Consider the following 17,421-nt stretch of genomic DNA (forward strand, 5'->3'; position numbering starts at 1 on the left):
CTTTTTAAAAATCTGTATTTGGGCTCACAGTTCTGTAGGTCAAAAGTATAATGGGCTCCACTGGGTTCAATGTTTAGCATCTCAGGTTCAGATCAAGGTGCTGGCCAGGCTGAATTCTCATATAGATGCTCTAGAGGAAAATCTGCTCCCAACCTCATTCTTGCTGTTAAGCAAATTCAGTTCTTTGCAGTTATAGGACTGAGCCCTCCATTTAATTAATGGCTGTTGGCCAGAGGTTGCTCTCAGCTCCTAGAGGGCACCCACATTCCTTCTCACGTGACCCCTACATCTCCAGCCAGCAATGGTATATTGAATCCTTCTCATGCATTGAAACTCTGACTTCCTTTACTGCTTCGACCCGCCAGAGAAAACTTCCTGCTCTTTAAAGGGCTTGTGATTAAGTTAGGTCCACCTTGATAATCTTCTTTTAAGTCAACTGCTTCACATAACATAATCTAATCATGGAAATAAAATCCCTCATATTTACCCTCCTAGAGATTTGTGTGGCATGGACAACAAAAGGCAGGGAAACTTGGGAGCTATTTTATAATTCTATCTCTCATGTAAGCTAATACAGGCCGTGGAGTTACAAAGCAGTGGTATCAATACAAATATTTTGGAAATAATCTGAAATTTCAAAAATATTTTAATTTATCTTCAGAGAAAATATCAAGATTTTATTGGACTTTGCTGTACTTATTTTATAATTGTGTGTGTGTGTTGGTTTGCTTTGCTTTTGTTTTCATTTGTTTTGCCTTTGATTTGGTTATTTTTAAAATTTCATTGAGAGGAACCAAGAAATATTGTAATTTCTGAAATTAAAATTGGGGGGCCAGGGCTTCTCTGGTGGCGCAGTGGTTGAGAGTCCGCCTGCCGATGCAGGGGACACGGGTTCGCACCCCGGTCCGGGGAGATCCCACATGCGGCAGAGCGGCTGGGCCCGTGAGCCATGGCCCCTGAGCCTGCGCGTCTGGAGCCTGTGCTCCACAACGGGAGAGGCCACAACAGTGAGAGGCCCGCGTACCACAAAAAAAAAAAAAAAAAAAAAAATTGGAGGGCCAGTAGGTAAGCTATTTATTCATAACCTTACAAAATATATTATGTAGAATTTTCTTTCTTTTTTTCACTTATGCATAAAACTACATAATGTTGTTGATATGCCCTGCTCTAGAAGACACACTTTATAAGGTCAAAATATTAAATATACTATAAAATTGATAAGGTTTATAGACGTTGAAAAGCATTCAAAATACTTCCAACTGCCTTTAGAGGAATGATTTCAATTTCTTCTAATGTTCTCTACTGCAAGGAATTTAGAGGCATTTATCAAATGTATTGAGCAATAACAATTCACCAGCTATGACTTTAAAGTAGACCAATTTGATTATTTTCACTCTAAGTTAAAAGCAGACACTGATAGGAAATTTGCTTAAATTAAAATACCTATAAATACCCCTTATAGGTTATGTAACGTGATTTAATTTTACTTATTTTCTAATAATAACCTTAAACCAGTAACCAAAGGCTTGGATGGAAACACCCATAAATTATCATTTGTGTATAGAACAAGACTAAACATGATAGCCTAAAATTTATGTTTATTCATAAACAGAGTCACAAAATAGATGCAGGAGATTGCACCTGTTTAAGGCACATACTCTCTCAGATTGCAATTAACTGTTTCATCATCTCCTCTAGATGAGATTTCTGCAGTGGGATAGAGTTAATTAAGTACATTCTATGAAAATAATTAGTGTTTTTGGAATATGTAAATGAAACTGCTGCAGTAGGTGTACATGAAGATATTATATGGGGATTACTGCATAGTCCTTCAGATTTCAGACATTATCAAGAGTAACAAGCATAAAACATTTACAGGCATGCATGCAACAATGTCCCTTTGTAGGCACAATATTATCAAATTATCCAAGTTGATTAAAGCTTCATTTGCAAAGCAGGAGTGCAATATTCAAGTGACTCTGTGTTTCTACAAGTAAAATTGAAAATAAAATAGTTTTTTCCTAGGTTACCCGAAATGTCAAGTAAAAGTGGTTTGCAAATTAAATTAACTAGAAAATTGCCTCATCTTTTCCGTAGATACAATCTTATTGTTTTCCCTGAATGATTATGAAATTTAAAAATGGTCTTATTATTATCTCTTACTTTATCATCCTGCAACTGGTAGGAAACTGGATTACTTTTTAAAAGATAAAATGGTTGTAATCGGTCAAAGAGAAATTTCTGAATGGAACCCAAATGCAAAATTTCTGGTAAATATATAATAGTCTCTTGAAGCTAACAGTCAACTCACTTACTTCTGATGTACTTTAATAATTTATGTTAATATTGTTGTAACTTACAGAAAACATGATTATTAACTTCAGCAAATCATAGAAAACCAAATTTAAAGATATCATAGACCCATTTAGTGGAGGCTGTCCTAACATAGAATCTCTTCTTTAGCAGGCACTATGCTTTCCATGGTTGGACAGCTGCATTTGCAATATCGGCACTGTTTGCAAATTTAACTAAACAGTGAATAGGCCAGGTCTCTCTTCTACATGATAGAGTTTCAAATATTTGAAGATGCCTAACACATATTTATGTATCCAAGCTAAACATATATCACAGTATCATATTATGTATTTCTTATGTAACATCTTTGCTAGATTTTTCATATTAATTGCTTAACTCTAACTCCACACTAACTTGCAACTCTTATTCTTAGAATATGGAACCAGCATTACTAAAACTTATCCTTCTGAGCATTAGAGTTTGGAATCTAAATGGACACTATCTTTGCTACCAGCAAGTTACATGAACTTTCAAGGTCAGCCTGAAGGTATTTATTTGGCCAACATATCAGAAATGGTACTTTGTTTTAGCTCAACTTCCTGACCCTTTATGAATCCATTTTATCCTACTAGGAGTTTCATGTCAGAATATAAACTATTTTCCTAACTTCATAATTAACATTCAACAAGGCATCTAATCAAAGCATCCCTTTCTCATTAGTTCAGTTCTGACAGTGTTATCATCAAGTGGCAAGTGTTCCAGAAAATTGTGTTGATATCCTATCAGATACGTCAAGAACTTGATCTTCCTTTCCATTAAGTCAGATTAGGGACAGGAACCAATTTCCATTATGAAAATGTGACTGAAAAAAAGTGACGTTTTTCCAACAAAATCCTCTAACAGAAAATGGGTTAAGCTCACACTCTCCTTCCTATATATTTTACACGAGGCAAGGATTTTAAAATATTAATTGAATCATTTAGTATTGATGACATAATGTAAAAATTGAAGAAAAACTGTCTTTAAAATCAATTAGCTATTTGATTACAGTCAGGCTTTGAAATATTGCAAAGAAAAACAAATTAAATCTTGGAATTTATCCATAACTGAGTGGCATGATTATTTTGGTAGTTACGGCTATTGGAGGATGGGTTTTACTTACTTTTTCATTTATTACTTCATATATTACCTATTTACATATTCTGTGAAATAATAATGCTGAAATAATACATATTTCCATATTATATATAGTTATGTCTCTTGACCCTGGAGAAGTGGCCCTCTGTAGGAGATGTAATATGCATCCCAGTAGTGCACTCCCCTCTCGTCATCCAAGAGCCAAGGGCCAGCTGGTCCCAGGGTAGTGTCTGGCCTGCATTTGTGGATACCATCTGCAGCCTGCGGGACTGTAGTTTTCTTGCTTCTGGTGTCTGCCCCCTCAAGGGTGAGGCTAGTCTAGAGGCTTGTGGAAGCTTCTTGGTGGGAGGGGCCAGTGCTTGTCCTCTGGTGGGTAGGGCCATGTCAAAGGGTGGGTCTAGAGGCAGCTGTGGGCTCAGGAATTCTTTAGGCAACCTGTCTGCTGATGCTTGGAGATGTGTTCCCACCCAGTTAGTTGTCTGGCCTGAACCATCCTGACACTAGAGCCTACAAGCTGTTGGGTGGAGCCAGGTCTTGGTGCTAATGACCAAAGCAAGGTGTCAGCCTGCAGGAGAGTTCATGCAGATGAATACTCCCAGATACGTCTGCCACTCCCACCTCCCCAGGAAACCCTCCAAGACCAGCAGGTAGGTTTGGTCCAGTTTTCTATCAAATTACTGCTTTTGCTTTTTGCCTTTGGTTTCAGTGCACATGAGATTTTGTGTGTGCCCTTTAAGAGTGAAGTCTCTACTTCCCCCAATCCTGTGAAGTTCCTGCAATCAAGCCCCGCTGGACTTCAAAGCTAAATGCTCTGGGTGCTCCTCCTCCTGGTGCCAGATCCCCGGGCTGGGGGTCCTGACATGGGGCTCAGAACTGTCACTCCTGTGGGAGAAGCTCTGTAACACAATTATTCTCCAGGTTGTGGGCTGCCAACCCAGAGGGTATGGGATTTGATTATACCAAAAGTCCACCCTTCCCACAGGTCTCCTTTATGTGATTCCTCCTTTATGTCTTTAGTTGTAGAAGATCTTTTCTGGTAGGTTTCAGACTTTTTCAATGTTAGTTTTTCTGCAGATTGTGATTTGGGTGTGCTCGTGAGAGGAGGTGAGCTTAGGGTCCTTCTACTCCGCCATCTTGGCCACTCTTCAAAAAGATTCATAAAGTGTCAATCTACCTAAATAAAAGGGTCTCCCCACTACCAACACCATGAAGCAGACAGTTATTTTCTGAAAATATACTCACTTTCATGCCTTATCCATTTCCTATATATAGTTTTCCACTTACATTATATTAGTGAAATTTCACAAGAATAACTTTAAATTTATTCAGTAAATACATCACCATTATTAATTTATAAAGATTTATTGGAGTGTTACTTATATGCCAGGCATTGCACATAAAAATTCATTTATGTTATTTCATTAAATCTTCATAATAACCTTAAAAAGTAAGTGCTGATATTTTGCTTTGCAAATGGCAAAACTAAAGTTGGAGATGTTAGGCCAATTGTCCAAAGTCAGAGTACATTTGCTGATGTGATGGAGGACATGGAAGTCAGGCTGCAGTGAGGGAAAGAGGAACAAAACATAAGCTGAAGAGGTAGTGAGCGTGAACCATCTTTTGAGGTATTTAGATTTGACAAGATATAGAGACAAATGACATAGCCACAATATAGGCAGGGTAAGGAATCATTGTTAATATAAGAAAGGTTATTATCATGATTAGCAGATGAAAAGGCACATGGAAAGGGAGAATTTAAAGGATCATGACAAATGGAAAGAGAAAAAAGGTCAACGATGTTGTTTTGAGACTGGGAGGGGATTGGAATCAACGTACATATGGAGAGTCCAACTTGGTCTGGAAGAGAGAGACTACTTAAAATGAAAAAGAAGGAGGGAAGTCTGACTATTAAATTAGGGCAGGTGTTATCTTTGGAGCAGGGAAGACTGAAAGTTAAGGGATCTTATACCTGACTGAGTATTAAAGCTTGTGCTTTGAGCATGTGCTTTATCACCTGCCTGACATTGCTTGTATATTTTGTCGTTGTTGTTGTTGAACACATGTAAGGTGTTACCCCATAAGAGTTGTAGAAAATATGTCCTGCCCATTTGCTTCATCCACATTCTTGGCTCACATATTTGTAAATACCAATGATCGTGAACATTAAAACAGGGAAGCATATTTAAAATGGATTTAATAATGTGTTTCAGATTTAAAAATTAAAATGTTGAGCTATAATTCTCTTTCACATTTTGGTCAAGGAAGTAGAATCTTATCCCACAAAGTTGGCATAATTATTAAATATTTTATTAATTTATTTTCTTCAAAATGTTCTTTTTTAATTGTGCTAAAATCTTTATATGTTAGTTTAATTGAAATGTTTTTTTTTTCACTAGAAAAACCCCTCCTGAAAGAAAACCAGAACATGCAAAAACTATTCTATAGGTTTTGAAAAATATCTTTGTTAATAAAAAAGAATTATAGCTAACACTTACTTCATGGTAGGCATTTTTATTAGTACATTACATATGCCAAGTCACTTAGTTTTCACAACCACCCTATGAGGTAAATACTGATATTTTTCCCATTTTGCAGATGAAGAAACTAGGTAGAGAAAACGCTATCAATGGCCTTGGACTTTACCTTCTCTGACCTTAGATTAACTCTAGATTGGTCTCACTTAATGAATCACTATATTTTTCTTTGCATAAGCCAGTTTGAGTTACATTCTGTAATTCCCAATTGTAAAAATGCGAATGGTACTATTCTTCAGTTGTAGAGATCACTAGATAACACTGTCCATTCTCTCATTACTCATGCCTCCGGGGGATAAGCAAATGATCCCCTCTGGTATGCCCTTTTCCTCCCTCATTCCCTTGACTCCCACATAGCAGAATGACTCTTTAGACCTACATCTTGTCTCTCCAATTCTCATCAATACCCCAAATTTCTGGTTAATACCTAACTCTTCACCACCACCACCACCACCACCAGTATCTAATCTCTTCTCTGGACTTCCATTGCTTTTACAAAAATATAACTTCTTTTATTTTATCTTGCTGTGAAAACACCTACTCCCACCAAAGATGGAAGAGTGGACAGATAGGGAGAAAGAGAAAAAAGAATCTTTGGTCGTGACAATTAATGTATTAGCAATGATGGAACTTATATTCTATGAGTTTACATTATGTTTAGCTTATTTTACTAAATGCATGTTCAGACATGAGAAGGCATTTTAGAGTCTTTGTATTATAGCAATGGTGTAATATATGAGTCAATTATCTATGCATCATGTAATCTATTTTCAGAACTTTGTGACTAAATTTTAAAAATTAAGTTTCTTTTAAAGAAATCAAGTCTGACATAAGAAAGGAGAACATTATAAAGAGAGGAATGAGGATAACTGAGGCTAGTTCTGGCTTGATTCAAAACTGATTTGATGGGCAAAGAACTTGAATAGACTGTTCTTCAAAGAATATTTACAAATGGACACCATGTATATAAAAAGGTGCTCAACATCACTAAGCATCATGAAAACACAAGTCAAAACCACAATAAAATATCACCTTGAACCTGTTAGTATGTTATTATAAAAAAAAGACAGATAACAAATACTGACATGGTGAAAGAAAGCGAACCCTATATACTGTTGATAGGAACGTAGAATGGATGTAGAAGGTGTAGCCACTATGGAAAACAATACAAAGGTCACTCAAAAAGTTAAAATAAGAACTACCATGTGATTCAGCAATCCCACTTCTAGATGCATACCCAAAAGAATTGAAATCAGCATCTCAAAGAGATATCTGCACCTCCATGTTCACTGCAGCAATATTCACAATAGCCAAGGTATGGAAACAAAACAGATATTACCAGCAGATGAATGGATAAAGAAACTGTAGTATATACATACAACAAGATATTATTATGCCTTAAACAAAGAAAATCCTGCCATTTGTGTTAACATGGATGGTCTTAGAGGGAATTACATTATACTAAATTAAATAAGCTAGTCACACAAGGACAAAATACATCATGATTGAACTTATATGAGGAATCTAAAATAGTCAAACTCATAGAAGCAGAGAATAGAATGGTGGTGGCAAGGGGCTAGGGAGAGGGGGAAATGGGCAATTATTGCTCAGTGTACATAACATTTCAGTTATGCAAGATGATTCAATTCTAGGGATTTGCTATTCCACATAATACCTATGGTTAACAATACAGCATGGTACTCTTTAAAATATGTTTAGAGACTTGCACAATGTTGGTGGGAATGCAAATTAGTATAGCCACTATGGAAAACAGTATGGACATTCTTCAACAAAATAAAAAATAGAACCACAATATGATCCAGCAATCCCACTTCTGGGTATATATCCAGAGGAAATTAAATCACTATTCTGAAGAGCTCCCTGGACTTACATATTTACTGCAGCATTATTTACAATAGCCAAGGTGTGGAAACAACCTAAGTCCATGAAAGGACAAGTTTATAAAGAAAATGTATATATATGTATGTATGTGTGTGTATATATGTGTGTATGTATGTGTACGTATATGAATGTTACATATGTATTATATACATTTTATGAATTTTATTCAGTCATAAAAAAGAAGCTTTTTGAAACAACATGGATAGACCTTGCGGATATTCTAGTAAGTGAAATAATTCAGACAGAGAAAGACAACTACTATATGTGTGTGTATATATATATATGTATATATATGTGTGTGTGTATATATATATATATATATATATAAAACTACATGAGTATATAAGTAAATAAGTATGTTCTTACTCACACATGCAATCTAAACAACTGAGCTCATAGAAATAGAGACTAGAGTGGCAGTTGCCAGAGGCTAAGGATGAGGAAAATTAGGAGATATTGGTCAAAGGGTACAAACTTCCAGATATAAGATGAATAGGTTTTCAGGTTATAAAGTACAGCATAATGGCTATAACAGATAGTACTGTATTACATACTTGAAATTTATTACGACAGTAAATCTTAAATATATATCACTACGAAAAAAGGTAATTATGTAAGGGAATGGAGGTCTTAAATAGCCTTATTGTGGTAATCGTGCAATATATACATGCATCAAGTCATCACATTGTACACTGAAACTTACATGTTATATGTCAACATTTCTATAAAGCTGGAAAAAATAACATATATTTAGAAGATAGATCTCATGTTAATTTTTCTTGCCACCACACACACAGACACACACACACAGAAGTTTTGAAGGTAATGTATATGTTTAGTACCTTGATTGCGGTGATGGTATCATGGGTGTTTATATATGTCCAAACTCATGAAGACGTGTACATTAAATGTGTGCAATGTTTTTTGTATTAATTATACATCAATAGAGCTTAAAAAACTGATGAGTCTCTTTAAAGTTCATTTGATCATGTGAAGTAAGTTTTGTTCTATGTGCTCTCTCAGGTTTTTTATTTTCACAGTACTTGCTAGAAAATATAGGATCCCTTTTGGCATTTTGGGGTGTTCCTCTGCAACACTGAGCAATTCTAGTGTCATAAGAACTCAGTGTAAGTAGTGGGAACAACTGGGAACCAGAACTTCTGTACTGTAATCACTCATATTACAACACTACGAGAGGCATCCTACAATCCTGTTTGTCATCATGTGCCAGGCTTCCAAAAGAGCCAAGTCTTGTCATTCAGGTGCTCTCAGCTGCAATGAATTGTGACAGTTTATGCAATCCATTGTATGGGAGGGAGCATCTGTTTTCCCCATGTCCTACATAATTAGGCTCTCTGCCACTTTTCAGAGGTTTTGAGTTTATTAACAGTATTCAGATCTAGTAAAGTGATATGCTCTGCGTTGTATGATGATTTTGTTCACCAAATAGCAAAACTGGAATCAAAGATTCAAGGCAGCAGTCATGTCTCAGTGTCTATTACTCCTGAGAAAGTCAAATGTTTTACAGATTTTCATTTTGGGATGTATAAACTGAGATTTCAGATTTTCAGAATTTTTCAGAATCATAGTTTTTCATGTAGTATCTATACTTTCTTAAAAGATCAAGTTAAATTTTAAATTTTATAAAAAATATTAGACTTCATTCATGAAAGAGGTGTTTGATGTTCTTCTGTCATAATGCAAGACATTATCCTAACCTTCCTAACAAAATGGTGCATGAAACAAGCAAGATTTCTAGTGGAGGAGATGTTGACAATGAACAAGGAGGATAATAATTTCAGATACTCACATATAATTGTATGAAGTGAAACAAGGTGATATAGTAAAGAAATTGACTGCCCTGTGGCTGTTGGGAGGTGACTATAGATGAAGTAACAGAAAAGAATTCTCTGAAGTGTTAACATTTGAGAAGGAACCAGCAAAGAGAATATCTGGGAGAAAAGCATTCTCTTTAGAGGGAACAGAAAGGGAAAAAATGATAATGAGCTGTACATGTTCAAGAAACAGAAAGTACACCAGTGTGACTGGCCTGATTGTTGCTGATAAGAGGTTGACAGAATGAGGTCAAATGGATGGGCAAGACTCATGTCATATTCAGTCCTTGGTTGGCTTTGATAAGGAGTTTTTAATTATATTTTAAGTGCATTAAGAAGCCATTAGAGGATAGTAGGTGGAAGCATTTGGTGACTTATTTATTTACAAAGGTAATTATTACATGAGGGTAAGAGAGGCTCGTTGAGAGCAGCCGAGACTCTGTTGTAATAGGGTGGGAGATGATAGGAACCTGTGTTAAACTTGTAGCCTTGAACACAGAAAGGAACTATGAAATACAGTAAGTACTAGGAGGTAGAAACAGCAACTTACTAGTGGATTAAATGTGGTGTGTGAAGGAAAGTGAAAAATTAACGATGTCCCCTGGGTTTTGGTTTGAGCAAGTGGGTGGGTATAGTTAATCTTTACTATGATGCAGAAGTCAAGGCAAAGAGGGGTTTAAGAGTGAATACATGAATAAGTGGAGCCATTGATGTTTCATATGGTATGTTAGCGAAGTCAGTTCAATATTTAGTTCTCCAAACTTACCTCTGAGGGAAACTAAATTTAAACCATACCAACTGTCATAGGTTTATGAACTTAATTATGGTGTTGATCCAGAATAATAATAAAAAATAGTTAATACATTGGCACAGTTTCACAGTAAAGATAATCTTTCTCATGTGACATATCACCCTGTTAGGAGCTATTGATTTTCTCTGTCCTAATGTTAACAGAAACATAGGAGCTGGCATTATTCCTAAATTAAATATTTAAAATCTGGCATTTCAAAAAGTACAATTTCCTACTTAAGGATAATAATAAAATGTTCCCAAGTATTTTAATACTCTTAAACTGAAGAGAAGTAATTATCATCCATGGATCAAAATGAATCTGTTTCTTTTATCTTACAGGCTCAGAGATGCCTTTGTAATACCTTTAAAACTCATGGAAATTTCTCCTTCTCCAATTTCACCTACATTTTGTCTTAAAATTATAGAATTAAAATAATGCATAACAAGAGTATAAGGTAAGTAGTGTAATAATAATATAAGCAGCAGAGACTAGGAAGTACCACATTATCCTTTCTTGAGAAAAGAGAAGAAAGAAGACAGAGGCCATGATTAAATAAAAAGCACAAAAGATCCATCAACATTAATGAATGATTTAATGTATAGCAGATAAGGTTTAAAGGCATATTTAAAGCATGGTTGATTTTGTTATTTTTTCCATGAATTTACAACCTAAGTCATATAATTTATTCATGTTGTAAATATACACTAAACACAGTTTCACATATTTGGCAAGAAACTGTACCTGGATTCTTCACTATGTTTATGAAAAGGCAGAATGTATTTAGTTTGGTCAGTCTTCCAAATAATCAGACCTAACTTCAGTGGGAGGCATAATTTGTGGAGTTGTTAGCACCCTGGAAGGAAGCTAACTTGCTGAGCTGTAGGAGGAAAGATAGAAGGGTAAATTATTAATATATGATTAAACTAATCATAGGTTAAAAGAGAAGGCTCAGCTTGGATATGAGGGGAAGGAAGAATCTAGGCAATAGAAATTGTGTGTGTGTGTGAATTAGCAAAGGCTTCTAAATTTGGGAGCAGAGTGAGTACTAAGGATAGAAATTCAACACAGGGATAAGGGAAAATTTTTTAAAAGTTAGTTGTTTTATTCAAGTGGGTGACGATTTTAGGAACTATTACAATTTAAGCAGAGTAGGCGTTATCAGGTAAATTCGGTATTGGAAGAACATTTCTATCAGGTCACTTGCAGTGGCATAGAGCATGCTCATTAAAAAAAAGGGGGGGGCTATTTCCATAAAGTTCAATCACAATACAGTATGCACAAGAGTAGGAATAATCTAGAAAATTTCAGGCAAAGGGATCTGAAAGGACAAAGTCAGAGGAACATGAAATTAAATGTGATTGCAGGGAACTATAAACTTTATAAAAATCTGCATGAGTATTTAAACTGAGATGAATTGGCAAGAGAAAAGTTTAGAGAAGTAGGTAGGGAACAGTTTATAGAAGTGTTTCAGAACCATAATAACAATAATAGATAGCATTTATTTTATGCAAATTATTTTCTAAAAACCTAAGTATTCCATATCTATTTCTATTATCTTATAATCTTAATAACAGCCTAATGTCTATAGCTGTTGGATGCAGTGTGTGAGTGTGTGTGTGTCTGGCTGTGTACAGTTATTTGTTAGTTATGCTACTGAAATCTATATTTTTCCTGGGTTTCTTGTTGTTCTTTGTCAATTATATATTTATAATTATATTAATTTCTTGTTCTGTCAGTTATAGAGAGAAACATGAAAAATATCTCATTATGGACATATTTTGTCAATATAAAAATATATTTTGTTATTTTATTTTAAAATAATCAGAGAATGTATCACCCGATGGATATGCATTTTTAAATTGTAATATATACTTGGCGAATTTAATCTCTTTATCATCATAAAGTGACCCTTTTTATTTATAATAAGGTTCTATTCTATAAATATTTTTTATCTGACACTAATAAAACAATTCAAATATTATTTTATCATTTTCTGGGTTAAGTTGTAACTTCATTTCACCTAAAAATATGTGTGTGTGTGTGTGTGTGCGTGCGTGTTTTATCTCGTATCTCTTGAAAACAGCATATTGTTGGATTTTGCTTTGTGATAATCTTTGTACTTTAATCAGAGAACGTAATCTGTTTACAGTTAATATGATTTCTCATATATTTTTGATAATTATCATGTATTGTGCTTTTTCTAAACATTTTTTCTCTCCTTTTTGCCTTCCTTTTTGTTGATTAAACATTTTTAACATTCATTTTCTCCCTACCCACAATTTAGAATGTATTTACTCTATACCTGCTGGTTATCTGAGAAATTGTAACGTGCACAGCCCTTTAGCAAAGCATAATCAGTCACTTTGCCCTCTTGCTATACTAAAGAAGAACCTCAAAAAACATACTCCCCTCCTTATACATAACTGTCATGTTTTTACTTTTTACTACATAATAAATTATTATTGTGATTTTTTACAGTTAATATTCATTTAAATTTTCCCTCATGGTTGTTACACTTTTTGCTAGTAATTAAGTTAAAGGTCTTTCCATTACTCCATTCTCTTTAATTCTAGGATTAGATTTTACTTTCAGATTTAGAGGAAGAAAAGCTTGCTCACTGAAATGTGTGTTCTTGCACACTCCCATCTATATCTGAGTTGTTACTGAATGGTGTTGACTGAATGTACAGTGTCCTAGCCACTGTGTAACACCATAGCAAAATTAGACATAGGCTCTGCATGTGAGGAGTTAATTAATTAGTTCATGATTTGCAGGGTCATTTGTATTAATAATTTTGGCCTCCATTACGTTATAGAATTTCAAAACTCACCAATGTCACTCAATGAAGACTAAAAAAACAATTTTAAAAATTGTTTACAAAAATTCATGGTAAAAAGCTAATTTTTCAGGGTATTTCGGAAGAAAATGATACCACATATGTAGCAATTAGAGGAAATATTAGTGTGTCTTGACTCTGAAAATAAAAAGAAGAAAATAAGTGCAGACTGCATGGGTGCTGAGTCCCTTTCAAAAGCTAATCTGTTATGCTATTTCCACTCCTCTTTGCCTAACACTGTCTTAACGAAAATGATAATTGTAACTCATTACGTTTGTAGAGCTCTTTCATAAATCTCATCTCACTCCAACCACAAAACAGCCTTTTGAGGAAGGCATCATAGCCCCATAATATAGAGGAGAAAACAGTGATTTTGAAACAAGTCTAGAACAAAAATGGTACTTGAACTCAGGTTTTCCGTCTCCTCCAAAAGTGCTTTTTCACTTGTTAAGCCACCTGGACACTAGGTCTTTAAGATATTCAGATAGGAAGAACATCCTGGATGTGATAGGACTTACTACTGTGAAGTTATCTAGAAGAATGTCAGGGGTTGAAGAAAAAGTCTCTTGTTCTATATAACTTATATATGCTCGGCCAAATACTGAGAGTTTTGAGACCCCAGTAGGGTATTTTGTGGAATTGAAAAGATATGTTTAAAACACCAAAAAGTACATAACTTCCATCTTTATAAAATGTGGACTGAATTCTTAGTAAACTGTAGGGAAAACATAAGCTTCTTAGTAATTCTTAGTTATTGGGCTATTGTCAAATTGGTTAGATTTCTTATTGCCTTAACTCTGAATTATACATACACAAATGAATGAATTATATGTAGAACTGTGTGTGTGTGTGTGTATGAGTTTAGTGTTAACACAGGTTGTTTTGTGCTGTTGTGTGTGGTGAATTTGTTTTTGAACAGTAGGATATCTTGCTGTTTAAAAAAGAGTTATCAGTGGACGCTTAAGATGCATTATTTCAACATTTTACACCATAACATTTTGGGCAGTTAAACAAAGTGAACTGGAAAAAAAAAGAAAACACGAATTATAAATCATAGCAATCCAAACATATTGCTTTAGATTTCTGTTTAATACCTTCACATATGCCATCTGAATCAGCTTTATCTATCTCCAACAAATATGAAAGATTAGTAGAACGGATTCATTAACCCCCTCTACTTTTGTCGAAGAGGATTTAAAACACAGAGAGTTAAGATATATTCTAAGGAAATTAACAAAAATATTAAAGGTGAAAATACGTGTGTTTGTATATCTCAATTTATGTAAAAAGGAAAAGATATCAGGTCAAATATATTAAAAGCAAAGTCACAGGGAAACTGATGGCCTGTGGCTGATAATTTCAATGGAAAAGATTCATATAGTGTTCTAGACATTCATTTAGAATGTAGGTGTGCTTTTATAACAAGTTTTGCGCTTTTTGTAATCTAAGAAGATAAAGATTTTCAAGTTAGTGTTCAAAGGTGATGTGCAAATACTTTTCTTTTAATGGGCAAGTTGGGCGTATAGTTATATCTGTTTTAACATCTCTCATGGTAAAATTTTTATAATTGAAACATACATGGAGCTTCACTCATCAATTTTTCAGATTAAGATTGGAAAATCTGAAGTGAATCTAACAGAAGTAAATATAAACTTTGATTCATCTCTTACTATCTGTAAATTATCTTGGTCAATTTGCTTTACCCTGGAAAGTTAGTAAATAAGTGAAAAATACTGTATCGTTTGTTATATATTTATTAGACATGGTACTGCATCTTATATGCCCTTGTTTACCTACACACACACACACAAAAAATTGGGCTAGTTAAGATTATGAATGTCTTTTTAAATGACATCTTTATTGAGACATAATTCATTTACCATATAATTCATTATTTAAAGTGTATAATTCAATGGTTTTCAGTATAGTCATAGAGTTGTGCAAGCATCAACATAAGGAACTTAAGAACATTTTTATCATCTTTCCTCCCCCCCAAACCCCATACCTTTTAGCATTCATTCTTTTTCTTTTCTTTTATAACTCCACTCCCACCCTCCAGCCCTAGGCCACCACTAATCTACTCTGTCTCTACAGTTCAGCCTATTTTGAACATTTCACATAAATGGAATCATGCAATATGTGGTCTTTTATGACTGGCTTACTTCATTTGCACATTTTCAAGGTTCATCCATGCTGTAGCATGTATCGGTACTTCATTTATTTTTATTACTTAATGATATTCCATTGTATGGATATACCACACTTTATCTATCTATTCATCAGTTGATGGCAATATAGGTTGTTTCCACTTTTGGGTTGTAATAAATAATGCTTCTATGAACACCAGTCTACAAGTTTTTGTATGGACATATGTCTCATTTCTCTTGGGTATATACCTAGGAGTAGAATTACTGAGTTGTACAATGATTCTCTGTTTAAGCTTTTGAGGAACATCCACACTGTTTTCTAAAGTGGCTGCCTCATTCACATTCACATTTCACATTTCACATTCCCACCGGCAGTATGTAAAAGTACCAATTTTTCCACATCCTCACCAAAACTTGCTATTATGTTTTTGATTAAAGTTGTCCTAATGGATATTAAGTAGTATCTCATTGGGAATTTTATTTGCATTTCTCTGATGACTAATGAAATCAAGCATATTTTCATGTGCTTATTGACCATTTGTACATCTTATTCTTATTTGGGGAACTGTCTACTCAAATTTTTTATTCATTATCAATGTCTTTTGAAGAGAAGAAAACAAGGATCAGAAATATTAAGTCACTTGCTCAAGTTCATACGGCTAATAAATCATGTATATGTCCTTAGAGTCTATGTTCTTAAGGATTTAATACATTAATTCTATTAATCACCTCTAATTATTAATACAATTGAGCAGACGATGTATCTACTTCTTGAAATGTTTCCTACACTTAAAAACCATTTCTTTGTGTTTAATGGCAGCAAATACAATAACATTTCTCAGTACAACAACAAAGTTTAGCAAATTTAGTTCTCCAAATAATAAGGTGAAAATTAATACAATGGTTTTTCAGATTTCCAATATCATAAGAGAAGGATGGGAGGATGATCTGTTTGTACTAGTTAAAGGGGTAAAGTGCAAGTAAAGTGTATGTAGTTAGAAAGGCTTCACTTTTTTCCTCTTAAATTCCCATTTCCTTAGGGAATGAGGATTTAAACAGAGAATAAGGCTTAGGTAAGCATGAACACTAAAAAGGGGAATGAGAAAACATTGCCTCTCCACTCGGAACTAACTTCTATTAAGATGTTTTCCAATCTTGGGGAATTTCAACCTGTAATCTTTCTGAAAATCAGCTTGTTGAATTGAAAGGTTTTAGGCATAAGAAAAAAATGTCCTCCTAGCAAATGCTGTAACAGCCTGAGTCGGGGAGAGAGCAGGGTGCAAAGCAGTGTGTGAAGGTGGTTAGATAACAGGGGCAGGTCCTTGAAGATTTACTCAGGAAGGAAAGCGTGAGGCATCTGTAATAAACAAGCATCGTCTATTCCAACGCTTGGTTGTTAACGTTCTGCCACAGAACACAGAGCACTGTGTTTCTCATTCCACCCACTGGCAGCAAATTTTGCTCTGTGTCATTTTGGATTATTATAAAAATGTGATCCTTCCCATGATAAATCTAAGCATGTCAATCATATTTTATTAAACTTAGCAGCAGCAATATCTTCTAGCATCCTACCAGTCCATCTTTATTTAGGATTATTATTTTTTTTAACCACAGGTTTTGAGTGATCAGAAAGCATTAGAGCTCTATATTAGTGTGACACTTCTGGAACCTCATATTTCCAAAATGTAGTATGCTGTGTCACGTGAAGGAAAGTTAAATAGGGAATGAATTTATTCATGAGAGAAAAGAGGTTGGGGTAACTTGCATAGTTCATGCAATAGAGAGTTAAATAAAGATATAAAGGATGCAAATCCATGGTAAAGTGCTTATTGATGTTTTTGTGATCAGGTTATGAAGAATATTAGTTTTGCATTTCAGCATTAAAGAGATTCACGTGAATTACAGTAAACTCTTGAGCTTTTACCTCTTACCTTCCAGATTT

This window comes from Globicephala melas, chromosome 8, assembly GCF_963455315.2.
Source record: "Globicephala melas chromosome 8, mGloMel1.2, whole genome shotgun sequence".
NCBI classification, from domain to species: Eukaryota; Metazoa; Chordata; class Mammalia; order Artiodactyla; family Delphinidae; genus Globicephala; species Globicephala melas.